Genomic DNA, 21,546 nt, shown 5'->3' on the forward strand with positions numbered 1-21,546 from the left:
ACATGGAAACTTGTGACTTTATTTTCTTACTGAATACTATGGATATCTATTATAATCTGGATCAATAGACAGTGAATTCATTTGTTGTGCAGAGGTTGCTGCCAAATGAGATAAATCTTACTGACCTGACATGACTTAACTGCCCACCTCCCCGCCAAGCAGCTTTGGCCTGACTTGAATTGACCATCTCTCCATTGGCACTGGGTCTGATCAGACATTCAATCCTCAGGAAAAACTCAAGCCCAGTCCTTCCGTTTGGCTTCAATCCCAACCCTCCCCCCTTGGCCCCAGCCCTCAGCCATGACTCTGCCCCCTTAGCTCCCCCTCCAGCCTTGACCATTCCCCATCAGCCCAACGTATCTCCCGCAGTTCCAGCCCAGGCTCACCCCTACTTGCCGCCCAACCCTAATGCCTGACCTGATTCGACTGTGACCTGACAACATTCCTAATCCCTCAACAACCTCCTGACCTATTTACCCATTCTGCTAGAGATAGTAGGAACTGCAGATGCTGGAGAATCTGAGATAAGAAGGTGTAGAGCTGGATGAACACAGCAGGCCAAGCAGCACCAGAGGAGCAGGAAAGCTGACGTTTCGGGCCTAGGCCTGCTGTGTTCATCCAGCTCTACACCTTGTTACCCATTCTGCTGCACTTTCTAATGTATTACCATAGTCTCTTATACACTGAATACCTTTTCACGTTTACTTTTCTCCATGCAATGATGCATAATTAGAATGACAATAATCTGAAAAATAATGCAGTCAATTTCCCAATTATTTGGACAACTTTTAGAGCAATGAACCATTTTCTTTTTATCAGAAATTTATTTATTACCTAATATACTTCTGCTGTATGGCAGTTACTGATATTGTTCATGTAATTGCAAATAAAATATTTTAAAATTCATTGCATGGGAAAAAAGCTTTGCAACTTCATGAAAACACTTCTGTGCAGATTGTCTCCCACTACACACTCCTCCACATTTATCATTGGTTCAGCTATAAGCAGTTTTACTTCTTGAACCCTGACATTAACATTATAATGGATTCCAATGGACTTAGGATTTCAAATTTTTGTCTATTTTAAACAAAAATGTTATGATCCCTTAACAGACGGTCAGATCAATTTCACAGTCTCATCAGGAATCATAACATAATGAGAACATGACTGGATCCAGAATAGGATTCTTTCCTAATGAAATCTTTCTTCTGTTGCATGTCACCCTGCACAGACTGTGAAGTCATTCACAAGCATTCACGAGGCTGGTTACGGCACAGAAAGAGGTCATTCAGTCCATTGTGCTTGTGCTGGTTCTATAGCCTTGCCAATTTCCGGCCTTTTTGCAATATCCCCGCACACCATTACTATCCAAATAATCATCCAATACCCTCTCGAATACCACAATTGAACCTGTCTCCCCACCACATTTCCAGGCAGCGCTTTCTAAACTCGAACTCAGCCTGGGAAATTTGATACTGTGCACATTCACAGACAGCACAGTTTCATGCATTTTACAAAATTATAATTCCATTCAATAATATCAAGTCCAAAAAAAAGGTGCAACCTTCACATCATACTGTCGGTGAAGGTGTCAACTTTTGCAAAATGCGGTGGGCTCTTTTATGAGATTTTGTGTTAGTATCTGACTTGAAAGACAATATCCCTGATAGTGCAACACTCCCACAGTGCGACACTGAAGCATTAGGCTGTATTGTGTGCTCAGTGAGGATTGAATCCCAGGCTGTTTAACAACATCTGTGTTCTAGAAAGGAACCTAGGATGGGACCTAACCCTGGAATAACCTCAGACTCTGAACGACGTCACAAAGTTAGTGTTGTGTTTATGCCTCACAATTAGTTTCTGGTATATCTTTAAGAGACACATTCATGATATCATCATTGTCATAGCATTTGACCTGACTATATAAAGTCTCAGATTCCATCTTACCTGGGACCACTTGAAGCATGGAACATTGATGAAAGCATTTCTTTAATTTATTCAGTGGACGTTGTATTTTTTGGCTGAGCTGGCATTTATTGTTCATCCCTAGTTGCCTTTGGTGATGGTGAGTTGCCTATTGAACCATGTGCTACAAATCCATGATGCTTTTAGGGTGTGAGTTCCAGGATTTGACTCAATAACACTGAAGGAAACGTGATATATTTTCAAGTCAGGAAGGTCAATGCCTTGGAGAGGAATTTGCAGGTAGTGATGTTCCCATGTATCTGCTGCACATGTCCTTCTAGATGGTAGTGTTTATGGACTTGGAAGGTGCTGTCTGAGGTGCCTTGGTGAATTTCTGCAGTGCATCCTATAGATGGTACACACTGCTGCTACTGAGCATTGGTGGTGAAGGGAGTGGATGCTTGTGGATGTGATGCCAATCAAGTGGGCTGCTTGTCCCAGATGGTGTGAAGCTTCTTGCATGCTATTGGACCTGCATCCAAGTGGGGAGTACTCCATCACACTTGTATCTGATAGATGGTGGACAGCCTCTGAGAAGTTAGGAGCTGAGTTACTTTTTGCAGGAATCCTAGTCTCTGACCTTCTCTTATAGCTACAGTATTTATATGGTTAGCCCTAGTACAGTTTTTGGTCAATGGTAACCCTCAGGACATTGATAGTGAGGAATCAGCAATGGTAATAGTTGAATGTCAAAGGATGATGGCTCGATTGGGTGGAAGTCAAAATGAGCATCAGTGAGTAGGTTATTGCTGAACAAAGTGTTCTTGATAGCCCTGTTGAAGACTCCTTCCTTTACTTTACTGATGATCAAAAGTAAACTGATGGAGCAGTAATTAGCTGGGTTGGATTTGTTCTGTTATTTGTGTATAGTACATACTTGGGCAATTTTCCAGGTTGTCATTTGGATGGCAGTTTTGCAGTGTGCTGTTCTTATAACGAAATAGCTTAATATTAGCCCAGATGCTGAAATGCTGTTTAAGGTTCTTGTGAAGATCTGTAGCTCGTGTTGTGGGTGAGGTTGTTGACCCGCTCACTGAGCTGGCTGGTTGTAGTTCAGTCCGCACTGATGATGTTACCTAGCTGTACTATAACCAGCCAGCTCAGTGAACAAGTCAGCAATCTCACTGAAATGATGTGACTGTAATATTTGGAAATATCAGGAGCTTTAATAATCCTTGGTTGAATATTTCAATACCATATCATCCACATGTAGGTCTTATGTTATAGAAACTAAGGTAAGCACTGTTGTATCAGTTACAAATAGCCTGCTGGAGACAAAACTCTCACAACATTAGCAGTTCAGTTAGCAATAATTTACTAAAGTGGCTGGAGCAAATCGTAGATCAGGGGAACTCCGAAGCCAGTTAACAGTTTTAAAAAGAACGAACAAATCAGTGAGAAAAGATGACCTTTAAATTTTAAAATGCCACAACTAGAAAGACTGAATTCTCTATAAAATGAAAACTGTAGGGCACAAACATTTCTCGCAGACAGACAGGATCATCAACAAAATTGCTGGCTGTTTTGATGGTATATTAGGATAGGCAGTAATTTTTCACCATTGGCTTGCTGTTACCCTATCTTGCCAGCCCAGCTTGACAGAGCAACAATTAAAGTCTCCATGGATCCAGGAAATCCATTATACAGCCACAAAGCTGGAAACATGAGAAAGAAAACAAATTAGACTTTATTTTTATAGGCAGGCAGCGAAGAATACTTTATTCCTGATGACTCTGTTGCCTATTAACACTGAGGGTTTGTAAAAATTTTGTAAACCCAAAGTTCTTGCTTATCTACTGAGTGTTGTATTTGGATGGTAGATAAATCTATGTCTTGTCCTCAGCTTTTGTTGCCATTACTACCATAGAAACGAATTTATCTCTACCTGGACTAAGATTCCCTCTCACATGTGAATGTTTACAACTTGATGTAGTCTTCATGATAGATGTGACTATCACCAAAAGAGATATACTGCTCTGTTTTCCTCCAACATATTTTGAACTATTATTTCAAAATGGCCCATGTCTGTCTTAACCTTTGGGAATTCAGAGGTCACTCCTTCTCTGTCATAAGTTTGGCTAATCTGTGACCTGAAGTTGACTCTGTTCCAATGTGCTGAGACAGGGTCAGTGAAATGGTTGAAACAGAAATGGTCTGAAGAGGCTCAGCTCAGGCACTCCATCTTGACCTAATACTGGGAGCACTGCCTTGCTGTTTGAGTCTCCATGCCCAAGGGGCACTAAAGAAAAAAAATTGGTTTATTTTCACTTTGTTTCTCTGGGAATGAAGGTGCAAGATCAATTACCTCTCTTACTCTTTACTTTGGAATCTTTATCCATCAAATGTGGGACTTACCTTCTAATTGCCAGGAAAGCCTGAGGATGCTCTCATTTGGCTGTATGATAGATCCTCACTGTGACCTTGGTGAAAGATACATCAGGGAGATTTGCTGCCAGCACCTTCTTTTTAGATTGGGATCAACCAGGTAGCTTTACAGTGTACCAACCCCACACCCCCTCCCCTCAGCCCTACCCCAGTATATTCACTTCCCCAGTTATAGCACTGCTCCTTATTTGATATGACCTGTGTCACTGGTACTGATGATTCTTCCTTGGAAGATGAGGAAATGAAATTTTTCCATATTAACTTGTATCTTTTTACTGCCTGAAATTAGATTTGAGTTTGCCATAACAATTTGTGTCCCAGGGTGTGCTCCAATCTGAATAACATCAATAAAAAAATATATCAGTGAGCTGAAGGGAGGTGTAATGCTTATTTTCTCATCATTTGTACACAAACCTTGCCAACTCTTGCCATTGAATTTCCTTCAGTGATGCTAAGAGTGGAAAATATTTCTGCCAACCCTACATAGTTGCAGGTTTCCATCGGATTAACAAATCTAATCTCAGTTTTCATTCTTTGGGGTTCCACCATGAGTCCAGGAATGCCTATGTAACCAGTTGTTCACTATCTGACATGTCTTTGACCTGTGGTTCCACGCCTGGATGATCCTTGAACAGTTGTGGCCTCACTTTCTGTTCTTAGAACAGTTGGCTACTGACGGTAAATAGTTTAACTCCTTCTGCCATTTAAAACAGATTGAGGTCAAAACACGCATTCATCCCCAAGGGTGAGATTTCTTAATTGTGAAGTACAGATATGTCTCTGCTACTTCCTGACACACCTTGTGTTGCAGGGTTGCCTGTGTACCATTAATCTTGAAAGGTACACTTCCTGGACCATGAAACGCACTAGGCTGTTGTAGGTTGTAATCAGTGTTTCTTCAGCCATGGTTTATTATCTGATACTATATTGACACCTACCCTTGTATCAGACATAACATTAGGGAGATATTCATTGCTGGAAATATCTTCTTGACAAAACACTTGGCTATCATCACCTATTTCTCGTAGGAAAACCTCTAATGTTACTTCTATTGTAGCCTGTCTACCTCATTAACTTAGAGGAAACTAGTTGGTATTCTAATGAGAAGAAGAGCCTATCTTAAACAAGATGTAGCTTATTGTAAGAGAACGATAAGGTACAAGTTGCATTGGTACAGTAGGCATTGTTACTGAGACTGAGGGACATCTGGATGTTAGTTCTGTCTCCTTTGAAATCCCAAGCTGCTCTGCCCCACCCCATTCCATGCTAGGATATTAGCATATGGGGTGGTGCTTAATGAACGCTTCAGCTTTAATCCTTTTAGAGCCTAAGAGTTTATAAAAACATGTTCAGGACCACAAAGCTTGCCACAATAAAAGAGAGGGCAAGTGAAAAGATTATCTGCTGTACATCACAATTTCAGCTATGGCATGAATGGGTGATAAAGCATTGTGGGTCAACCTACAGCACATGGAGTGCAGTGGTTCAAGAAGACAGCTCACCACCACCTTTCCAAGAGCAACTAGAGATGGGCAAGAAATGCTGCCCAGCGATGCCCTCATCCCGCAAGTGAATAAGAAATCAAGCAGGCAGAAAAGGATGGCTCAGAAATTAATCACCCTGTCTTTCCGTGAACAATCTGCCCCACTGTCCCCTTGTTTAGCTCCTTGGTGTTTTTACCACTTGATTGTTTTTACAGTGGGTATGGAGGGTTTTAGTTTTAACAATAGGCTAGATGGGCTGGGACTTTTTTTCACTGAAGCGTAGAAGGTTGAGGGGTCACTTAACAGAGTTTTATAAAATCATGAGAGGCATGGATAAGGTGAATAGCAAAAGTCTTTTACCTAGGATGGGAGAGTTCAAAACTAGGGAGCATATTTTTAAGGTCAGAGGAGAAAAATTTAAAAAGGACATGAGGGGCAACTTTGTTTACAGAGAGAGTAGTTCGTATGTAGAATGGACAGCTAGAGAAAGTGGTGGACAGGTTCAGTTACAACATTTAAAAGACATTTGGATAACTACATGAATAGGAAATATTTGGAGGGATATGGGCCAAATGCAGGCAGGTGGGACTAATTCAGTTTGGGAAAATGGCTGATGTGGGCTATTTGGACCGAAGGGTCTGTTTCATGCCGTATGACTCTATGACTCTACTCTGTCTTTGATTTTTTTTTTGCTTGACTTCTATGAATGCAGATTTCTTTGTCTGTTTCTTATGCAAGAATAATTATAAAGTAAGGGCATAGAGTAGCTGTCAGTGATTGGATCTGCCCCAGTTTACAAGCTCTGACTTTATCTTCCTTATAATGTAAACAAGTAAATTATTTTCAAGATTTTTCTTAGAACAATGACAACATGACACTGAAATATGTTTTTCCAGTAAACATCTAACCCGCGCTCATCCACTCACTTACGTAACTGACTGAACCTATTCCAAAACTTAATTAACTGAAACTTCTGTTGGTCTTCTGTCCCATAAAATTGGCGGCAGCTCTGGAGAAACAGTTTGAAGAACCATTTAAACTGTTTCTCTGAGGTTTCTGCTGATCTTCTGCCCAAGCAATGCTGGGACATCAGAAGAATGCTGTGGGAATGTTATCCTAAAAGCATGTTTTTGATAAGTCTGTTTTATGTTGTCAATTAATCCATGGGCAGAAAGTGGTGTTATTCTACAACCCAGTTTTTTGGATGACTGAAGCGGTATTTCTTTATCTAACACAGAAACGTGGGCATAACTTTCCCATTTTCAGTTAGTGTTTTGTCGCCATGGCTTGGAGCAACTATTCTCCTGTTATTTGCTCCTGACTGCCTTTCTCAAGGAATCACACAACCTGGAGGTGGATGCATCCGTCATTGCCAGGTGCTTTAAGCTTTCATTCTTATGGCACTGTAGCTAAAGCCCAACTACACACCATATCAGACGCCACAAATCAGTACAGAAGGGTCACTGGACCCAAAATGTTAACTCTGCTTTCTCTCTGCAGATGCTGCTAGACCTGCTGGGTTTTTCCAGCGATTTCATTTTTTGCTTTTGATTTCCAGCATCTGCAATTCTTTGGGTTTATTTTTGTTTAGCGACTGATGCTTCTTCAGAACTCAGCTTTCTCTCCACAGATGCTGCCAGACCTGCTGTGTTTCTCCAGCAATTTCAGCTTTTGCCCCTTATTTACCTGTTCTCTTACCTTCAAATATCTGTGGACATGCACTCCAAGGTCCCTCTGTTTCTCTACACTTTTCAGAATCCTACCACTTTTTGTGTCTTTCTTTAGTTCCCCAACTGAAGTTCCTTAAGGTTCTCTGGATTGAATTCCATTTTATATTGCTCTGCCCATCTGCTAATCCATTCATATATTCCTAAAGGCTACAACCTTTCTGCCTACTACCAACCACAAAGCCAAATCTCTCAATCATGCCTCTACATTAATGTCTCAGTTCACAATATGTTGTCTGCTTCCTCTGAATTGACTCATATAAATATCTCATTTGCAACCATCTTCCAAAGATTTTCTGGTTGCATTCATACCTTGTCAACTATATAGTCTGTATGCTATGCAGATGTCCTTTCTAGATATCAAAGTCAATCTGGAAGTCTAAACTTAGTAACATTGTGCATCACTGACTTATTCCCACAGTTATTGTATTTACAGCTATTTCCATTTGGGACGTATCAAGAACTCATTATCAATTGCCCTAACTCGCAGTTGAACTCTGAATCTAAACCTAATTAATACATCATTTTAAACTCAACAGGGATTACACAATTGGGATTGTGAAACAAGATTTTAACTGCATAACTAACACCTCCAGGTGTCCATGTCACACCACTATGAGTATTTTACATCAATCGAACTCCAAGTATCTACTACCCCTTTCTATATTTAATACATTTTCACACTGTTAATGACATATTCTTATTGCATAAACAGATATTGAAACATTTTTTTAGAAGGAATTAAGCATCTCTTAAAGCTGTATCTCCTGACATAACTTCATCAAAGTCCAGATGTTGCTTTATGGAATATAGTCGACTGAGAAAAAAAGACTTAATAATTAAAAGCAACTTGGCTGTACTCTGAACTAATAGGCATGTTCCCACAGGCTCTGCAGAAATGTTTATGTGTTTCCAGAAGTCTCATTTACTATAATGCTTGGGAGTTTCACCCAGTCATCTCTGAATAAAGTGCCTTGGGGTTAGATTAAAAGAAGATCTTCTTGTTGTGAATATAATAAATTTCTAAAGCCCATTGTTTTCTATTTGACATCAAAGAAAAGATGTCATGATTTTTCTTTCTATGCTATTCAACAGGGTATTACTTCATATTGTTTATAAATAAGTGGAGAAGATTAACTTACCCATCACGTAGTCATTTAGCCTCTGCAATACACTTTACTGCAGCATTATTTATATAATATTTCACTTCCCCACCCTTTCTTGTTCCTTTAATTTTCTTTCCCTTCCTTGTCCTATTGCTTTCTACATAATCCACTTACTCGTGTCTGTTATCGGCTTGTCTGTTTTTTGCAAACTGCTCCTTCATTTGTCTTGTCATCTTATCCGTTTATTTCATATCCTTATATGGCTCATTATTTGCCTAATTTCATAAATAATATATCTTGCACTAGGCAATTTCTGCAGTTGTGGCTCAGTTCACTTTTGCTTTTCTCCCAATGTCCACCTAAAGAAATAATCAAAATGACAGAATAATGTTTCCGTTTGCTCACTATCAGTTATTTTCATGTTGCTACAAATCCATGGGTTGCTCTTTCTCCAGAGAAGCTGTGCATTTCATTTCATATTAATTAGGAAGCTCATTTTAGTTCCCCGCTGGGACCCTTCAAATTTATTGCACTTTCCACAGAAAACCCACTCATTTTCTAAGAATGACATGTTAAAAGCTAGAGATCATCACTTAGTTAATTATTATAATTTGCTTTAGAAATAATATCCAGTAATCATATGTTATGAAAAATATGGGCACTTATAGCTTAGAGGAAAGTTATGTATGAAAACCTATCAAAATCACTTATTATTTTGCCTCTATCAAAGGCCCCAAGCTTGCTTCTTATTAATCGTAACATTTTGCACATTTTTTTGAAATCCTATTTTGTATTTCTCCCTTTTCCCATTTGCACACAAGTTGTTCAGTTTCTTCTTATTAAGCCCTGGTGGGGGATGGGATCTTCCCAGCCTTTTCTACAGCTGTTTATGCAATACCATTTTCCTGCTTACTTTGCAGAAGTTTGGGATTACACTTACACTTTACAGCAATTTTTAAAACTGTTACAATTTAACAATACTATGCTTGCAGTCTATCTCCTGAGCTTGTGGTATTTTCTGGCAAGACCAATACAATTAACACTTTATTTATAGTTTGTGTAAGAAGTTATTTGTTTCTCTGGCCTGAATTTGACCAGAAATGGGCAAAGTGCCAATTTCGGGGAGTTTCATGGGGTTTCTCTCAGCAAGCTCTAGTGAGTTATATCACACAATTCTCTGCTACTCACCTCGTTATATATGCACTAACCCTCTATGCTGCCCCACTTGTGATTTTGTGCTTTCACCATGATATGAAATGATAATGAAGCCTCTGATACTGACTAGTACAAGTGGCTCACAAGTCCCTGGATTGAGATTGGACACTGCCCTTAACTGACTGTGGCAGAACCCGCTGACTGACGACCGTCACCTCCCCCCCAGCCCCTGGTGTAACCCCCTGAGAATTACTCCCCTTAGACTTTAAAACATGGCCATGTCTTAAAAGAAGAAATTATTTATAATATCAGGTACCATTGGGGAAGAAATGGAACTTAAATGGTCAGTAAATCAGCAAGCAGAGAGTCAAGATAGTATAAGTTGGTTCTTGTGGACAAATTAGCTCGGAAAGGCAGGGGAGAGAGGGGAGAAAAATGAGAAAGACATGTTTAAAACCAGGGCAGGGAGGATCAGAAGAGACAGTTAAGAATGGGAAAGAGTTACAAGTGGGCCATATGAACAGACGATCAGGGAAAACAGACTGAAAGCTTTGAGAAAGTAATGCAATGGTATCTGAGGAAGAGATATTTTACATAATGAATGGTAATGACCTGGAACTCACTGCCTATCAGGATATTGAAAGGAGAGATGATCAATGAATTCTAAAGGAATGGAACAGAGGTGAAGGACCAGTGTGGTTGATTCACAGGCAACAAATATGAACTCAGTGTGAGACCATAACAACTCCATCATTATTTGCTACTAATGTTGAGATCATTTCGACAAGTACATATATCCTTTCTGTCAAAGTCAATGTCTACACCCAACTCCTCAAAATGTATCCTCAGTCCTCATGTCTTTGCAAACTATTTTTCCATACCCAAAGCTCTGGAAAGTTTTAGATAACAAGGTGTAGAGCTGGATGAACACAGCAGGCCAAGCAGCATCAGAGGAGCAGGAAGGCTGACGTTTCGGGCCTAGGGTCTGCTTGGCCTGCTGTGTTCATCCAGCTCTGCACCTTGTTATCTCAGATTCTCCAGCATCTGCAGTTCCTACTAACTCTGGAAAGTTTTGTTAGCTTCCAAATCTGTGTCCACCTGCAATTTAACATTTGATGCTCTCCAATTGTCCCTGCCATCATAAAAACTGAGCCTAATATGAAGTCACAAATTACATTCTACATTACTGTAATTAAGTTGTGTTCGTCTTGGATGGGCTTCATGAGCGCTCTGCACCCTCTCTGAAACTTTGGCCCATGTCTGCCTCTTTCAAAATCCCACTTGTCCATTGTCCAGCATATTTGGACTACTTCCATTTAAATGTACACAACTATCTAACCACAGCCTTAGCATCTACAGCAAAGATCTATCTAGTCACCTTACAGCTGGATTTCCTAAGGAACTAAACTTGTCCTCCCCCTATAACTCACCAACATGCTGTCCTTTTGCTACACCTTTCAGAGACAAGGGATCCTCCATCACAAAAGTACATTCACTATTTTTCTTTGCTGCATGACAGGATGACCTGAGACAGGGCAGCCTCAGAAACAATAAGGTTCACTGAGGGCCTGTCCTCATGCATATACTATGACATTTGCCGTATACATTGCAATGGAGAAAACAGAAAACAGCATGAATTAGTTGTAGTGAAATCACATTCTTGACAATTGCTGTACTCAGCATTCAGTCATTGATGAATAAAATTAGCATATGTGTCAGAGATATTTGTAAATTTGCCGCTAGCTCCCTGTCTCTCCATCTTTGATTGAGAAGGATGCAAATATGCTACCTATCCCAAGGGTGTCCTCTCTACCTGTTGACTAGTCTATTTCTGGTGTGCAACCTCCAGTTCTATAACACCACTCCCAATGCGTTATGTGCTCTTGCTTCTTAGAAGCAGTGAAAAAATAGATCTGTAGGTGAATGCTGTTGAGGTATTGACCTGATGGCTATAGTGCATTTGACATGTATATGATATACATCGCTTTGCAGAAAAATCAGGGTGAGTGCTGGTGCTGGGTTATAGTTAGGGACCTGATGAACTGCACAGAAAGTGAAGCTTGGATATTGCCGAAGGTTGGTTAGATGCGAGGAGTTATAAAATGGAGAGCATTTACTGAGACAAAATGAACCGGCAGTGCTTAAACAATAAGACTTTAATTAATCGATGAATGATCTCAGTTGTCCTGAATCTGGATAGATCATTCAACCATTTTCTACATCTCGTCAGTGATCTGAGTACATCCAGCAATTATTAACCTCCTCAGACATCTCCAACCACGCCTTTCAGCTCGGTTAACGGATTTAGCTCCATTCTCATTAAAACTTGCTGTAAGCTGACTAACTTGTGACATGCCATTGTGGTTTGGTAATACTTACCGCCTCGTTTTAACTATGTTCTCTCCCTGTAATCAAAGATACATGCCCTTATTTCCGAAAGAAAGCAATTTATCCAGAATTCTAATTTTAATCTACTGGTGTATTGCATTGCAATTCAGAGAAATATCTAACTTCCATGTTAGAAATTCTGTCATTTTTCTTCCTTGAAAATTACTTTATTTGTGTTTCATGGTGATAACCAACATCTGTGGTTGGGCCCAGAAGCTTTAAGATTGCTGAGTTTCACAGAATTATTGCTTGGTTGAATTGAAGAGGATTGAATAGAATTGCAATTGGAAGCACAATTTAGCATTTCTTTCCATGCAGCATTTTGTGGAAATATCATTGAATCAATTAACTGTCATCGCTATAAACCACTGCCTTTAGATACAGTTACTCACTAATTGTTTTACTTATTTATTTATTATTTTGCTGCAAAGTGCTCTGTGAAACCAGACAGCCACGTCAGCACAGAGATCCACAAGTAATATCTTTTCCCTGTGCACCTTCAGCCAACTGCTTATCAGGAGATGGATGAGTTTTATGTTAAACTAATCAGTCACATACAGGTTATCTGTTAGTGGCATCGCAGAAATGTGAACGTTGCCAATTCCCTCAACTTTTTTTCCTGGGGCGAGACAGAAATTTAATGTTTTCCAGAGTTAGTTTGTCAGAGGAATCCCACCAGGTTTAGGAAGCACACTTTTTTGTACAGCTTCTTTTGTTTTCACATTAGCTCAGTTCTGGCCTTGTCGTTGACTATTCAAAGTGTTGGTCCATTTTTCCATGGCAAAAGCTGGCAAATTCAAGCAATCACACTTTAAGCAAATATAAAACATTCATTAGTCAGCTGCTTACTGTTTTTTAGAAACTGTCCATGAATCTGTCATTAGAATAAGTTTTAATACAATTGTTGCTGTCAAACATTTTTGATTCTCATTTTCTTAAGATCCTAAATTAATTATGTTACATTTTGCGCTGAATCCGTCTTTAGTGCATGTTCATTTTCACTCTATTTATAGGCAATGTTTTTAGTATTTAAACATCAAAGGAATTACGACATACTGTGATGATACAGATATAATGTGACCTGCTGTTCAAACTGACAGAAATGTAAAGAAACAAATTTCAGTGACAGCACCTCGCAGTCCCACAACCTCTACTAACCTGAAAAATAAGGACAGATATATCATTAGAACATCATCGCCATCTTGCTATCTTCAAAGTTACGCACCAACTCACCTTAATAACCTTCCACACTAATCACTGAGTTAAAATCCTATAATTTGTTCCCTAATATCATTATGGCAGCAGCAACACAATGAAAACTGCAGTGACACTAGAAAAAGGGCAACCATCACCTTTCTCAGTGTAACCTCGGGACATTCAGTAAGTGGACATCACCAGTGCTCCCAAATCTCAGGAAAAAGGTTTCGCCTAACATAATTCTTCAGTGACACAACTCTTTGATATGTTGAAGTAATTTTAGTTACTATTGTTAGGACTCGTTGAATTCCACTCTTCCATTGTCCCAGTGAGCATTTGAGTTTTCCTATTCTCCATTGTTACTTTCGGCACATGATCCTCTACTTATCTGAGGCTATAGGTTGCTTGATGTTTTTGACCTCTCCAGTACCGTCCAAAAGGCAAAACAAATTCTCCCTGAATTACAGTGCCAATTTTTCTCCTTCTGTGTTGAATTACTCTGCTATTATGAAATTCAAACTGGCAAAGTTAATAGAAGCTGTAGCTGTCAGATGTGTGTGTCGAACATACCAAAACTGGAATCCAAGAACGACAATAACTACACTTATATGACACATTCAACAGCAAACCACATAAGGAGATACCAGGGCCAATGAAGAAAAAGCTTTATCAACGGAAGGATTTAATGGAGGAAATTGAAGTAGTGAGACAGAGAGATTTAGCAGATAATTCCCACCAGAGCTGTGCAAACTAATTAAGGTAGAGAGATCATAACAAGTTATCAAGGTGATGGTGTCTAAACAGGAGAGTAAGGATGATTTTACAGAGGAGGGTGGTGGGATTACATGTAGCATGTTACATGACGGTTGAGGCTGTCTTCATGAGTACAGAACTCGACTATCAGTTTCTGCTCAGCGATTCTGCGTTGTTGTGTATCTCAATGGTCGCCTTGAAGGATGCTTACTTGAAGATCAGAGACTGAATGTCTTTCACCGCTGAAGTGTTCCCCGACTGGGAAGGAACATTCCTGTCTGGCAATTGTTGCGCCGTGTCCATTTATCCATTATCTTAGAGTTTGTATGGTCTCACCAATCTACCATGCCTTGGGACACCCTTGCCTGCAGTGTATGAGGTAGACAGCATTGGCTGAGTCACATGAGTATTTGTCGTGTGTGTGATGGGTGGCGTTCCCAAGTATGATGGTAGTATCCATGTAATTGATCTGGCACGCCTTATAGAGGTTGCTGTGGCAGGGTTGTGTGGTGTTGTGGTCGATGTTATTATGATCTCTCTACCTTTATTAGCTTGTACAGTTTTGGTTTACTTGTTACTTTGGTTAGGCCCTTGGCATGCAACTCTTATACCTAGCATGTTATTCCTGTCATTTGGTTTGTCTCCAGTACCACTTTATTTTTAATTTTTTTTAATTATCTCTCTGCCTCAACTAATCAGATTGTAGGTCACACCTTCACTTGTTATTCAGCTGTTGCCACTTTACTCAGACCGTCTGACATGCTTGATCACCTGCAGAGACCTATTATTCAGCCTGTCAACACTCCACTCACACCATTTGTATGATCTTCTGATCTCTCTGATTATAAAGTCTGTGCCTGGGTGCTGTCTTCACTTCACCCGATGAAACTTGTGATTTCTAATAAACCTGTTGGACTAGAACCTGGTGTTATGCAACTTTTGACCTTGGAAATATATCGCCGTTCCTTCACTGTCGCTGAGTCAAAATCCTGGAATTCCCTCCCTAAGGGCATTGTGGATCACCGTACAGTACATGGACTGAAGCAATTCAAGAAAGCAACTCACCTCCTCAAGGGTAACTAGGGACAGGCAATAAATGCTGGCCAGCCTGTGACACCCACGTCCCACAAATGAATAAAAAAAATACTTTTATTTGAAATAGAATGGAATGGCAGTTCATTAAATAAAGTGTAATTGTGAATCTTATGCACTGATTTGGGAACTATACCACTGGGGAGATTGGAATGAGTTCAAAAAAGGAGAATCAAGTTGCTAATTGAGGTTGGGAACTGAATGAATGAGTGTAAATTTCACTATGTCTTGTTCCTGATCAGAATGTTGTCTTTTGGGGAAAAGGCTGTGACTTCAGCACTTCCCATGGGTTAATTTCTGTCCACTAATTTGTTTTTAAAAGCAGGACAAAGAAGACAAAAGAATTAGAAAAAGACATCGTAATACTTGAGGACAATAACTAAGTTGTCTTCCCAATAGATCAGAAACCTGGGCCCTGGTATTGATGGGAAAGAAGGTAGAAGCTGGACAGGGCAGTTAACAGCTTTTCAAAAGAAAGTAAATCTCTCAGGTCTTGCTGATCATAGGAATACAAGAGTCTCTTCATCTTCTTTATTCTTCAATGGGATGCAGGCAATGCCAGTATCTTGCTTTCCATCCCTAATTACCATTGACTTGAGTGGCATGCTATGTCATTTCAGAGGACAGTTAAAAGTCAATTACATTAATGCAGTTGTGGATTCACATGTAGGCCAGACCAGGTAATGGTGGCAGATATCCTTCTCTGAAGGCCGTTGTGAACTCAATGGGTTTGATGATAATCAACAGAGGTTTAAAGTCACAAATGTCAAGATGAGCTTTTAGATTTATCAATTGAATCCAAATTCCATAAGCTTTCGTGGTGGGATTTGAACCTGTGACCACAGAAAATTACCCTAGACTTCTAGTCCATTGATGCCTCCACTACACCACCATCTCCCACTAATTTGGTAACATAGGACAAAGCATCAGGAATAGAAGGGCCTTCGGCCTGTGCGGGCATCCAAATATCATGTCTGATCTGATCATGGCATCAACTTCATTTTCCTGTGTCTATCTCTACCAGAACCCAGAAGCCTAGAAGATTGGAAATCATGAGGATAAAGTCTCACAAACCGCGAGAGGTTTAATGACCTACTAAGGGAGGGAAAGGTGAGTGGTAAATGACCTTAAGGTGTCAAGCCTTACACTCTGATTTTCCCAGCATTCTCCTGTATCGCACCGCTCAGGACAACATATCCCGCAGCTCCCCTCATTCCTCTCCTCCAGGCACATCTCTACATCCCCTCTGAAGAGCTGATCCTTATACACAACCTCACCTCATTGACATCCCACATCCATCCCTTGCCATCAGCTTCCAGAAATACTCCCATTCCATCCTCCCTGCACATTCCATTTGTCCTACACATTACTCTGTTTTCGCTCAGTAAAGGAGATGGTAATACAGAGATCTGTAGAGAAACAGAGTACCTGGCTGGCTGTGCAGTGAAAGCTTCATTGACTGTTTAGGAGAAACAGACATCAGAGGTCTGCAGGGAGTCATAGGCCATCAGCAGAGGTGATAGAGAGATGAGGCTCACAACTGCTGTTAGAATTAGATACAAAACTAATGTTTGGCACATAGCAGTTGCTAATACTAAATCGGTGCCACCATTGAATGAAATGTTATAATGTGCACACTATACATGCGAAGCTTGCTCATTGCCAGCAATAAATGGTATCTTTTCTCAGCGCTTTTAAGGTTGGTGGAAACACTGATGAAAAAATAGATCAGGAGCTCCCAGGAGGAGAACTTTCTGAAGCTAGATGATGACATGCCCCATGAACATCCTATAGCAGTGTAGATACACTCACTTCAGTGTGGGTCAGTGCTAAAGATAGCCAGGCTGTCACATGATGTGGCACTTACCTCTGTGAGGAGGAGCAGGAGCCGGAGCTAGAAAGGAAAGGTGTAGGTCACCCCGAGATCTGTGCTGCTGAACATAGAGGCTCAGCTTTGGGGCTCATCCAAGAAAAGAGAATTTCTGGGACAGCAACTGGAAATGTGTGTGTCGACATTTCTGAAGACAGGGTGCATCCTTGCACAGAAAATAGAGGAGAACATCTCTAGCTTAAATGTTGTGATGTTGTTTTTACTGTGATAGGCACCTCCACTGAAAGAGTTGGCAATCTCCTGGAGAATTAGACACAGCAGACCGTAAAGAACCTGCTGCCCTTGGCTGATGGTTTATGTAGTTTGGCTGCCACTTTACATGGTAAAGCCAGTCTCCAAATTTCTTTAATATGCAGCCCAGGATGTTCCTGTGCTTGGTTTGTAGGGAAGTGCAGGTGGAGCTTGAGAGTGAAGATGGAGGAAGGGTTCATGGAAGAAACAAATATTTTAAAGGCATCCAAAATTGTCACTTTTTGATTCCCACTAATCTTCACCATATTATATGCTTTTTCTCCAGTTTTTATGGGCAGTATGTTGGCTCTACTGCCTACACCTCAAATAAAAAGAGAAATCACCTGTACAGTAGTGAAATGTGGCTTTCAGAATAGGTATATTGAGCACCAAGCCAAATTAGAGCAGCAGCTATGTAGTTTCAATATTTAAAACCTTTCTAGTTTGTCAGTTTCCTTGAGCAATTGCACCCTGCTGACAAAGTGGGTGAGTTCCACGAAGCCTGGGAAATCTGTGCACAAATAGTTAACATTAGATATTTCCCTCATCAACCTGTACTGAGTGATCCAGTTACATATTTCTGGTAGCAGATGTGACATGAATCCAGGCCTCTCTAGTCCAGAGGTAACGACACTGCGACTAAACTACAGGATTTGCTCACAATCCTGGGTTAAAGATACAGTTAGCTGGTTATTTAAATATTGATATCACTGATCTGACAGCTCCACAGGGGGTTCCTGCACATCTCCAAATGAGCCCTGGTGAAAGTTACAAGTGAACAGAGTTATGACAGGTTTCCAATTCCCTGGCATTGCTGGATTCCTGTGTGTACCTGAACCTGCACCATCTTAGCTGTTAAAATTCTCCCCATCTGTTAATGAGAAATGACACAACAGCGTTTCCAGTATCTGACAGCTAATGATGACAATCCCATCCTAAATTCCATGGAACGGCATCAGTTCAAATATTGGAGTTGGCGGATTCAACTCATACGTTTCCAAAAATTTGTTATTTCTAAAGTAATTTACAAAGGTGATCCTGTTACTTTTACATCTCCAGAATTAAGAGAGGCTTCAAAGTCAAAAATTGTAATTTTGTTTTTGATTTTCTGTTCTTCATAAAATTCAACAATTTAAAGGAGATGAGAGTACAGTGTGGCTCAATGGGTAACAATACAACAATGTTATCACAGGGAATAGCAGATACCTATTTATGGCATTCTAATCAATATAAAAGAGATTCTTGCCCATTACGGTTGGGAAAGCTGACCTGCCTGAAAAATTCTGAGATCTGAAAACGGAAACTTTAATTCCACATCAGAAATCTCAGTTTGGGACTCCTGCTCAATTAGGTTCCTTGTCCCATGTTTCCAAATACTCCAGACCGGTCTGGCAGATTGTGCCCGATGATTGCAGTCTTCAGATTTTTGCTACACCTGAAGAAATTGCATCTGACAAAGGGCCACAGTATACTGTCAGACATTTTTATGTATTTGCTAAATAGGCATAAACCATGTGACAGCCTTGTTCCATGATCCCAGTTCCAATGGTTTAGCTGAGTGAATGGCTCCTACAAGCAAAGCAGTAATCATGAAATGTAGAAACAAACTATGACTCCCATATTTTCATTATAATAAAACAAAGAACTACGGATGCTGTAGATATGAAAAAAGAACAGAAATTGGGTTCTGATGAAGAGTCAAACAGACTCAAAACACCAAGTCTGCTTTCTTTCCTCAGATGCTGTCAGACCTCTTGAGTTTCTCCAGCAATTTCTGTTTTTGTCCCATATCATCATGTTGCTTTTGGGAGGCAGCATTTTTGAAGTGGGCATCACGTGACCAGTCCCAATCATGTTTTGAAGACAGGTTAAGATGATCTTGTCAAACCATCATCTGTATATATTTTCAACAACATAGGAGAATGTTTCTGGGAAACAAGGGGAGATGAAAGCTATACACAAGCAACACGCAGTGGTAAAATTGCCTGGTCTGTGCACAGGGCAAAATGTTAAAGTGAGACATGCTACTGAGGGAAGCTGGTTTCTAAGTTGTGTTGTGAATCTAGATCTTATGAGGCCACATCATTGAACAGGCCAATGTCAAAGAGAAACAGAAGTTAACTTAGGAAATTGTCTACTTATGTTTCATGCAACACCCTAAAAGGATCAAGTACACTTTTCAAGGTGAGCTCAGGGAAAGAAACTGCAGGAAGCCACTATAAAAGCAATCTGTGCAGTAATGATTCAAAGATGACAATGCACTTACAAGTCGAACACAGTGAAGTGACAAATCAAAATCTCAGAAGAGTTTTGTCATCACAAGATCTAAAGGATTAATAACTCACCTATACAGTATAGAGACTCTTGAACAATAAATGGAGATCTGTCTCATGTAAATAGTTTGGCAACCATCCTACTGTGTTAAGCATATTTATCATAATGTATAATTTTATTTTTATAAAGGGAGATGTTATAGTATCACAAGAAATAAAATATGCAAAAAGTGTATTCTTATTGTTGCTGAAGGAAGTGTGTTCTACATTGTTAGACTGGCAGGCTCCAGTATGTTGAATCCTTCAGTTACAAGTGTTTGCTGTGCTCTCCTGTAACTTATTTTAATCTTCAAATAAAATAATCTGTTATTGTTCACCAGTCCTGTGTGTGTGATTTGTGAGTTTGTGTGAAGAAACCAAGTAACTCACTATAGGTTGGTTCAGTATTAAGTAGCTGAATGGCACACACTTCTAGTCTCAATTTTTTCAGCAGTTTTAGCATCACATCACTCTGCGTTATTGGTATGTTATTAAACAACACAGCTGAAAGTTGTAGCATTTGTGAGTGATGAATTATTTCACACTTAGTCTCCAACTCCAAAGTGTTTGTTATGTTTGATAAATGCTCCATTTGATTGGTTATTTGTTGTTAATGCAATAGCTGTGAATGATGTTTCTTTTAACATAATCACAAGGAGAACATTAATCTGGAGGAGCATACGCATTTGTGCATGAGTGGCATCTTAAAACTAGCAAAACTATCAGTTAGTGGACTTTCAGTCCACTGATGTCCCCATTTAAACTGGAGAATTGAGGCTAGTTGGCAAAACCCTCTCATGAGAACTGGCTGCTGATTATGCAATACTAAATGCTTCATTGAAACAATGCTTGAACTGACTTTTAACTTTAATGTCACGTTTATGAGTTGTCTGGGATTCCTGAAACTCGCTGGTGAAACAAGGTGAGAACGCAATGCAACAGGGTGGGCTGCCTCAATACAGTGGGAATACTTTAATAAATAATCAAAGTTGCTTTCTTAACTGCTGGTGGGAAACTATTTAAGCTGAAACTTTTGACATTTGGTAGGGTTTTCTTTTTTGAATCACTAAGGGATAGACTGCACCTTTGTTGCCCTTATCAAGGGTGGTACATGACGGTTTCTCAGCCTGGCATGGCCTTGGCGTGGACTGCCAGTCTCGAGGTGATTCTAGAGCAATCGCCTGGCCTCGTGAACCCTGAGGTGAAGCCCGCATGGTCTGGAGTCAAAGGCCCAGTGCAAACTGGAGACTAGGTGCCAGCTTGGATTGCGGAAGGCTGTTGTTCTGAACTTTTTAATTCTCCACTTTATACTTTGTTCCTAAAATCTGCAATTGGAATTGTTTTACTTCTCTATTTTTCCAAGAACTGTAACTGAAAAAGCTGTACCTAGGGACCTTCGTACCTATGATGGCACTTGAGTACATGTGACAATAAAGTTAATTCTAATTCTATTTCTACAAATTTGGCCTTGGCTGAGAAGCAATAAGAGCCACCTGAACAGACCCATATAGATAGGCAGCTGAGAAAGGGAACACTGGTGAAGGGTGCAGCAGAGAGGCACAGCTTGCAACTTGAACTAAAAACAACACAGAAGCTGAGTTTCTGTGACATATCTGAGCATTATGTTTATTAGTTGCTCACGAAATGTGGCCGTTGCTGGTTGTGCCTATCCCTAATTATTGCCCTGGTATTTATTGCCCATCCCTAATGACCCTGAATAATGTGGTGGTGAGCTGCCTTCTTGAACCACTTCAGTCCTTGGAATATGGGGAGACTCAGGACTGTTTGGAAAGGAATTCCAGGATTTTGACCCAGCGACAAGGAAGCAATGCTGATATACTTCCAAGTCAGGATGGTGAG

Source organism: Rhincodon typus, chromosome 2 (assembly GCF_021869965.1).
Source record: "Rhincodon typus isolate 14 chromosome 2, sRhiTyp1.1, whole genome shotgun sequence".
Lineage (NCBI taxonomy): Eukaryota > Metazoa > Chordata > Chondrichthyes > Orectolobiformes > Rhincodontidae > Rhincodon > Rhincodon typus.